Here is a 9,283-nt window from a genome sequence, read left to right as displayed (position 1 = left end):
CTCCTTTTTAAATTATTTTTTCCTGAAGTTCTAATCCTTCTGTTTTCCATTCCTTGTGCTTTGAGAGTTTCCTTTAGCCATTCTTTAAGTGTTGCTTTTCTAGCAACTAACTTCCTTAGTTTTCCTTTGTCAGAGAAATTTTTATCCCACTCATTCCTAAAAGATACTTTCATCAGATACATAGTTATTTGACAAGTATTTCCTTTTAGTCCCTGAAAAATTTGGTGTTAACTCCGGCTGGATTCCATGGTTTCAGATGAGAAATATGCTGTCACTGGAATTGGTGTTCTATTGTGGGTAACACATCATTTCTCTGGTTGCTTTTAAGATTTCTTTTTTCACATGTTTACTTCTAATATCTATTAGCATGATCATCTTAGTTTTATCTTTCTACTGTTATTCAAGTCTTTGAACATGTGGGTTTATGTCCTTAATCAAATTCAGGAAATTTTCAGCCATTTTTTTTTTTAATATACTTTGAGTTCCATATTCTTTCTCCTATCCTTTTGGAACTCCAATAATACAAAACTTAGATCAGTTTTTACTGTCCTACTAGTCCTTGCTGTTCATTTTTTCCATCTGTTTTCTCTCCATTGTGCAGATTAACTAAATTCTATTGTTCTTTACTCATGTTTCCTGATTTTATTTTTTGTTATCTGATCTGTACTATGGATTCCACCCATCGAGTTTTCATTTTAGTTATCATTTTAATTTTTTTCAATTCTATAATTTTGTTTATATTTAATAGCCTCTATTTCTTTATTAAACTTTTAAAACTATTTTTTCACTTGATTCAATGGAATTCATAATTACTAGTTAAAAGAATTTTATAGTGGTCATTTAAAAAATCTTTTCAAATCATTTTTGTATCATGGTATATGTGGTCAGTTGATTGATTTTTCTCATTCAAGTTGTGGTTTTCCTGTTTCTTGGTATAACAGTATTTTTTTATTGCATCCTGGACATTTTGTATATCATGTTAAGAGACTCCTGATTTTATTTTACTCTTCCATTTTAATAGGTGGTCACTATACTGTTTAGGTTTAACATGTAAATTGTAGCCTTCTTTAGTAAGCTATAGCCGCAGAAATAATTTAGTTTTCTGAGTTCTTGCAGTGCTACTCTTGGTTGCTACATTTTTCTGGCTCTGCTTGAGCTCTTTCTGGATCCATGATGGTGCTAACTGTGGGGATAAAAAAGTACTCCTTCAGTCATCTAGCATAGTTAGATGATGAATGGTAGGGTACTGGGCACACAAGATAAAGAACATTTCTCCTAGACTCTTCTCTGGCCACCTGGTACTGGTGGGTTTCCCATTTTACTTCTGCTGGTATCACTGGGTAGGAAATCACCTACCAGAGCTGCTTGTGCCATTGGGTAGAAGACTAGTAGTCACGGTGCCTTGGTAACTCCATACTAGATAGAGGGTGAGGAGATACTAGGACCTTGTTACCTTATAGAATTGGGTTGACAGTCAGGATCTACTAAATCTCAGTGGTTCAGTGGAGGGCTGGAAATCTAGGGAACAACAGGTCTTCTGTTAAGATAATATGGGAGAAGCAGGTCTATCCAAAGACTATGAGTGTGGGAGAGAGCATAAGTCTGCCTGCCCAGGATCCTCCCTTGCCATTGAGCGATAAGATCATGCTTACTTGTGCTGGCAGGCATGGGTTGTATCAGTGTGTCCATATTGTGTTGCTGCTTGGAACACTGGCTTGCTGATGTTGACAAGTATTGGGCAAAAGATGAGGTAGTTCCCTGAGACCTAGTGGCATTGCTGCTTCTGTTAGATTGGGCCACACTGCCTGTGGATGGGGACCCCCATTAAGCCAGCTGGGCCTTCCTTTTCCTGACCTGTGCCCACAAAGAGTAGGATATTCTCTTCCCTCTTCCTTCATTTCTCCCTCCATTCTACCCTCCTTTTCTTCCTTCCTTTTTTTCTTGTTAGCTCTTGGGGGTTGCATAGCCCCTGGCACCTATTCTGGGTAACAGGATGAATAAAAGTAATGTTACTGTGGTGATATTCAAGAATAAGCTGGCTTGAACTAAAAAAACTCATTCGTTTCTTTAAAAAAAATTTGTGAACCACTGAAGTTCCATTTACAGAAATATGTTCAAAGTATTCCACTGGGGGGAAAATATGATAACTCAAAAATTGAAAATATAGAAAGGGAAGAAAATCATCCATAATCACCAACCAGAGCCAAGTATAAAGAGTATTTGGTGACTTGTTTTCCAGTTTTGTTTTCCTGATGAACTGATTTATGTCTTTGTTTTCTACTTAACTATGCTCACACTGTTTTTATAAATTTCAAGAATCACTTTATTAGAACTCTTTTCTGTGTCATCGTAAATTCTTCAGAATTATTACCCTTAATGGCTATTCACTTTAGAATTGTGTTATCATTTTCTTATTTTTAGACATGTTTGTTTTCTTTATTTCACTTTTTTATTATAGTATTGATGTAGTGCATATCTCATTATACACAATTACTTTTATGTTTTGTTTCTTTTAAATGCAAAAGAATCAGAGAACAACCGTAAGAGACAAGGTTGCAAAGAAAGCTCAGGCTTTCCTGGTGTCAGGAAGATAGTGATTCTGCCCCTGATTCTACTGTGTTCTGTCTGTCAGTCAATAGATATTCCTGAACTTCCCTAATCTCCTCTGCTTAACATGGGAACTAACCAAGGTAATGTATGTAAATTTCTTGGCCTATACTGAGCAGTGAGTACTCATAATATTGCACAGAAATTCTGTCTTCCTTCTTCTTCATCTATTCATCATCTCACCCTCTGCCTGAAGGTAGTTATAAGAATTTAATTAATATGGCCATTTAAGGTACATTTCAAAACATTAGATTTAAAAACAATAATTATTATGATTCCTTAAGACAACTGACATCTCACTTCTCTAAAATTACCTTCTTTTTCATAAAATTATATTGATTAACAATGGGATAAAGAGATTATAGAAGTTATAGAATTTCTTGTGTGTAAATATCTATTGATGAATCAGAGAGAAGAGAGAGAGAGAGAGAGAGAGAGAGAGAGAGAGAGAGAGAGAGAGAGAGAGATTGATTTTGTCTATAAGAAAGACAGTTAAATAAAGGACACATTAAATGACCAGTACAACTTGGCAAGACAAGTACCTCTCCATTTCCAAAAGCCTCTCTAAACCCACAGAAATGATGCTATAATTACCACAATGGTTATTTCTATATGAAGAAACTCAGAGGACTCATGTCTGCTCTTTATTAAAATGATGATGATGATGGTAGTGATGATGAGGGAGGAGAAATGGGGGGGAGGGTATAAAAAGAAAGGAAGAAGACAATGGGAGAAAGATTGCCAATGTTCACCAGTTGCTGAGTGCCTCTTGTTTAGATTATTTTTCTGATGATTAATGTGGTATCACTTATTCCCTCCCCTTCTAGTGTCTTTCATTTATTTTTGTCCTGTGTTTGATCCTTACAGCATATACTATCAGAATAAGAGATGGCTTATTTCTCTATTTTCAGTCATGTCGTTTACTCTTCACATTTTGGGCCAATGTTTAGAATGGTAAGGCATCATGTGAGTTTATTAGTTTTTCATCAGTAGTGAGTTCTGCATTATTTTTCTGTGAATTTTATATAAGATTGAAATAAATCAGAATAGGAGAACAGAATATTATGGGTAGAGTATGATTTCATCATTTTTTAATGTTTGTCTACTTCATTTAGTTTTTATTGGACTTTTGTGTGAGCTTGTAGGGTGATGAATTTTTATCTGTGTTTGTTTTCTGGCCTTAAATAAGAATCCTGAGAAGCTGGATCTGGTGCCTTTGGTTTGGGGACTTGGATGGTTTTATTTTGAGAAGCCATGAGTTTCCACATTTCTGGTACTAACTTTATTCATGCACAAAGCCCTGCCTTGACTTCACCTTTGAACCTGGGTTCCTCGAAGACCCAATTTACAATTCACTTCAGCTCAAGATCCCCAGTGGGAGAGTGAGGCACCGTTCAGCCAACTAGGCTGAGTCTGGAAGAGTCTGTCTTTCCCCAAACAAAATCTGATCATGAGTTTCCTGGAAGAGAGAGCTAGTTTGACTGGTCAGAAAAAAGCCATGGTGAGGTGAACTCATCTGACTATGTATGGTCCTTGAGGCCTAATCTTCTTTATGGGAAACATCTCAGAGAAGATTCTGTGTCATGAACTCTAATTGTCTCTAATTGGGCACTTGGGGAGGAGATTGGTTGGAAGGAATGCTTTTAGAATATATGGCATCATAGGTGGACATTTACCATAACACAATATTTCTGTCATTACTATAATAACTACTCTGCATCCGAATATGCTCTTCATTAACTGTATGGCTTTGGAACCCTAGCATGACCATAGCCAAATATTATGTCACCTCATATATAACCATGAAAGTCTTGAGATTAAATAGCCACTGGATGCTACTTTAATGATGTTTTGCCTAGCATCATTATACTTAGAAATGTGAACATTTGGCAGGTATTTTTGTACTTAAGTTTGCATTGAAAAGGGTCTTAAACCTGACAATGTAGCCAGATTCTCACTAGACAGTACTTGAGTCTAATGTTTTTCAAGCAACAAGCAAGAGTCTTTGAATATGTACATGCTGCATTCTTTGTTAGTCACTGAAGTTAGAAAAATAGGTGAGAGGAGCATTCATTTGTTCATTCATTCACTTATAAGTCATTCACTGAGCCACCATTATGTCTTAAGCTTTGCAATGGTCTCTGTGGAGTGGTATCAAAATGGATATAGTGAATTTACTCATTCACAACTATTTTATACTCATTCTTTCCTTCAGTCAGTCAATGGACATTATTCAGTAGCTGTGATTTGACTAGTTAATAAGACATTATTCCCATTTTGGAAAAATTCACAGTGTAGCTTTGGAAACCCCATTTAATAAAAGAATTGACCTTTTTAGGTTAATTATGAAGTAAATGAAAACTATCAGAGATGCTAGAGAAATACCTGGCAAATGATGAAGCTTTGACTAGAGAGTTATTGTTCTGCATTTACCTTCTGACCACACAGGGTACTATGGACATAATAATGTAGCTTAATTGACTGAAAATTTGACCTGTGCCAGACACTGGGAATAACATGATTTCTGTTTGTGAAAAACTTGATAGCAAAGGCAATAAGGATGCTCAGGAATTGTGTAATGGTGTAAGTGAGGCATGAGCACTAAGACAGGAAGAGAGCATTCTTGACCATAATAATGCACAGGCTGAGTTCTAAAATAGAAAAGAGGATGGAGCGTCAGTGTTACAGTCACAAGTGAAAGAGATCAGAGTTCTGAGGGAGGCTGCTGTGCGGGAGGGACTGTGTGTCATGTGTTGTTACTGGAGCGTGAAGTCCGTGGAAGGGCTTTGGGAGATGCCTTGGTGCCAGGAAAGAGCATTTGGATATTCTTCTGAAGGGGGCGGTGAGTCAGATTGACTTTCCATCTGACCTGCCAGTATTTCTTAACTCCTCTTTCCTGCACACTCTATGAATTCATTGTGTTTTACTTAAAAATAAAAGTAGTATTGTTTGAGCTCCTCAGTGGCAGAAAGCGAAGAATGACCATCAGGACAACTGGATTAGAGGAACAGAGGACCAACTCCAAAGGATCACGACCCACTGATTCCACATTATCTCCTGTGTGGGGCACAAGAAGCACCTTCAGTTACATTTATCTCTTTTGGTCCAATAGAGTCGGGATGGGTTGGGGAAATGGAACTTCATTCACTTTCTGGAAGAGGAAACAGAGACCCTGGGTGATAAACTTGTTTGCCCAGCTGTACAGACACGCAGTGGTCTAATTCCAGAGCCTGCACAACCTACTTCCAGTGCAAGGTTCTTGCCATGAGTCAATGAGTCACAAGGACTGTCTCTTTCACCGTGATTCCTAGGGTCACTTCTGTACCCTCAGGACATGCAATTTCGCATATGAAAGACCAATTTGCTATTGGATACACTATAATCCATTTCACATTTTTAACTAGCGTTCAATCATTTAACAATCACCTATTGTGTGCATTTTTGTACCCAAAGGTGTGTAGGAGGTCAGTGACCTGAGAGTTGAATTCCAGCCTGATAGTACATACCTTTTAACTTGAGTGAGTTTCTTAAATTCTTCTCTTTATTTGCTCATCTGTAAAACTTGGCACAATCACAGTACTCAAAACATGAGATAATATATCCTAAGCAGAGGGCCTGGCATATGTTAATCACTCAGAACCATCATACAATAGCTGGGGTGATTAATTAGATCCTGGCCCTGCCTTTTGTTATGCTCTATCCCAGTGAAAATATCCAAATTCAGAAAAGACCTTGAAGATGTTTCAGTGGGGAAAGGATCAGGAATCCCAGAGACCCTGAACTTTTTTTTAAGCACAAGTAAGCCAAGCTCCATTTTTGTCTCTACTAACAATTCTGGCCGTGGTACTGCTCAGTTCTTTAGAAAAAAATTCCTACTAAGAGGAAAATGGATTGACTATCTTGGGAATCACCACTCACCTTTTCTGCCCCTAACCCTCCTGAACCACTAACTTCTACTAGGTTTCTTCTGTCCTCCTTTCCTCTAGCTGTTTTTCTTGGCCTAATGAGAAGTTTTCTTTTTGATGATTGGTTATCTCAGGGTGCTGGCAGTTCCTCCATTAATTACAGCAGCACCCACAGACCTTTCACATGGAGCCATGGATAAACACGAGTTAGGAACTGGCTTTGCATGTGCACACACACACACACAAATACACACCACACATACAACACACAGAACATGCCTGTTTCCATTTGGCTTTGCTTCTTGGGTGAAATAGTTTATATAAGTAGAACCAAAGGTTAAGTATGCCCATGTTGAATGATTTGGCAAATGAGCCAAACCTGACAGACATTTTTATATCAAGGGTCTAAACAGCATTATTTTCAGGAGTCAGGCCCTGTGGGCCTGGCTCAGAGTTCCTTGCCAATTTTGAGGGTGTGGTATGGAGAGTCTGATGTTTGCGTTCATGACTGTGCGAAGTCTCTTAAACAAATTGTCTGCCTAGAAAAACATTTTGGATGTTCAGTTGTGAATAGTTCGGTCCTGAACTTTGGCTTCTCCAGCCATGACCAAAGGAATATTAGACGAGTTTAAAAACTTCTCCAATCATTCCATAAAAACTGTGGTTTCCCTCCTCTATCAAATCAGCTAATCTCATTTAACCATGACCACTGCTTAAACACAATTAAACTATAGTCAGAAAATTCTGACTTTCCTTTACCAGAACCTAAAGTGAGTCTTCCAGAGCAATGAGGAGAGCCCGCACAGGGCTGAGGACTCTTTTTACAAACTCAGTGAGGGCAGGTGCTTTGTCAGTCTTGTTCTCCGTCATGTCCCCAGCTCCTGGAACAGTATTCTCATCACCACTCACAGAACATGAGTTCAGAAAGGAAGCCGTATCGATTTTTCATCTCTAGTGTGGATGCCTGGCTCATAGCAGACTTTGCCAGTAGTGGTTGAAGGAGTGAATCCTGGCCGCTGGAATTCTGTCCTCTCATCTTCAGAGTCAGACCTTGATTCTTGTTAAGAGGACTGCTCCCTGGAGAGGTGACTCATAAACTTGGTCTTCACGTCTGTTCTTTGAGGATGAATAAAGGATGTGGGATGGGGAGGCAGGAAAGAGCAGGCTGAGGGCCGGCTGGCTAGTGGGTGGGAGTCAGTGGACACATGGCCAGCAGGATGGAAACAGATGAGACTTTTCCTCCTTTACTTCTGAATTTCAGATGTCAACCACCCCACCCAACTTTCATTGTTGCTCTCTCCTAGTGGCTGTTCCTGTAGACCCAGGTTGTGTGGGACACAACCCAGGGATCTCGGAAGCGAGAGATCTCAGAAATCTCAGGCTACTCTGACTGGACAATGAAAGTCTATGCTGTTGTGTGTGTGCTCTTGAATAGGCTCTGCATTTTGTCACAGCTCGAATGATCGATCCTTCATATAGCAGTTTTCTCAAATATGACTATACACACGAATTCATTTGAAGAAAATTGGGGTTACATGAAAGTTATAAATAAGCAAGACAAAATTACCTGCTAACATTTAGCTACACTTCACTCATTATTTTGGTCCTTTTTTTTTTTTTTTCTTTTGCACTATTGAGATCATGTAGTATGAAAAATAATGTCTCTGAACTTGTTATCTAATATAATTAGGGTAAGAATTTCCCATATTATTCAGCAATATCGAAAATGCTATTTCAAGAAAAAACACCATTTTTTATAATGTGAATGACCATAATTTACCTGGACTTCCTTCATGGTTTGATTGACACGTAACAGAATGAGAGGTCTCTAGTATGGAGTGCATCCTGTTGGGTCATGCCAGGACTGTGCAAGTCAGGTCCCTGCTCTTGCTGGGTTGAGGTAGTGATTTCATGATTTCTAGATCTAATCTCTGTTAACTGGTTGTGCGAGTAAGGCAGATTCTTCACTGAGTATGGATACAATATGATGTCTACAAGGGAGTAAATATTCAAATTTTATGTCTTCTGACATTTGTAATTTTGAAATGATAGAAGTCACCTGAACTGATGGATGATTAAAGGCAAAGAAGTCACAAAGACCAATGCAGATTTTTAACCTTTAATCCTTACTTAGTTCAAAATAACCAACAATATATTTCAGTCTTCATTTGAATGACTAATAGTCTGGTTCAATAAAATTAAGCGAACATTGAGTAAGCCTCAGTCAGCCCTTGGCACCATCCAAAAAGCTCTGAAGGAGTATAAAATAGTACTGCTACTTCAGAAAACAGTATGGCAGTTCCTTAGAAATCTGAAAATAAAATATGTGATCTAGCAATTTTACTTCTTGATATATAGTCAAAAGAAGTGAATGCAGGGACTTGAACGGATACGAGTGCACATATTCACAATGCCATCATTCAAATTAGCCAAAAGAAGGAAGCAACCCAAGCACCAATAAGGGATGAATAGAAAAAGAAAATGGAAAACACACACATACACAAGGGAATGAGCAAAGAAGGGAATTCTGGCAAATTCTACAATGTGGATGAACCTTGAGGACAGTATACAAAGTGAAACCAACCAGTCACAAAAAACAAATACTTTATCACCCCACTTATATGAGATACCTAGAATGGTCAAACACACAGAGACAGAACACAGAAGGGTGGCTAGTGGGTGGGGGTGAAGGAGATGGGGCATTGGTTAATGGGTGTAGAGTTTCAGTTTTACAAGACCAAAAGGATTCTAGAGAAGGATGGTGGTGAGGT

The sequence above is a fragment of the Sciurus carolinensis genome, chromosome 13, assembly GCF_902686445.1.
Source record: "Sciurus carolinensis chromosome 13, mSciCar1.2, whole genome shotgun sequence".
In the NCBI taxonomy this organism is placed as follows: Eukaryota; Metazoa; Chordata; class Mammalia; order Rodentia; family Sciuridae; genus Sciurus; species Sciurus carolinensis.
This window is presented reverse-complemented; position numbering follows the sequence as displayed.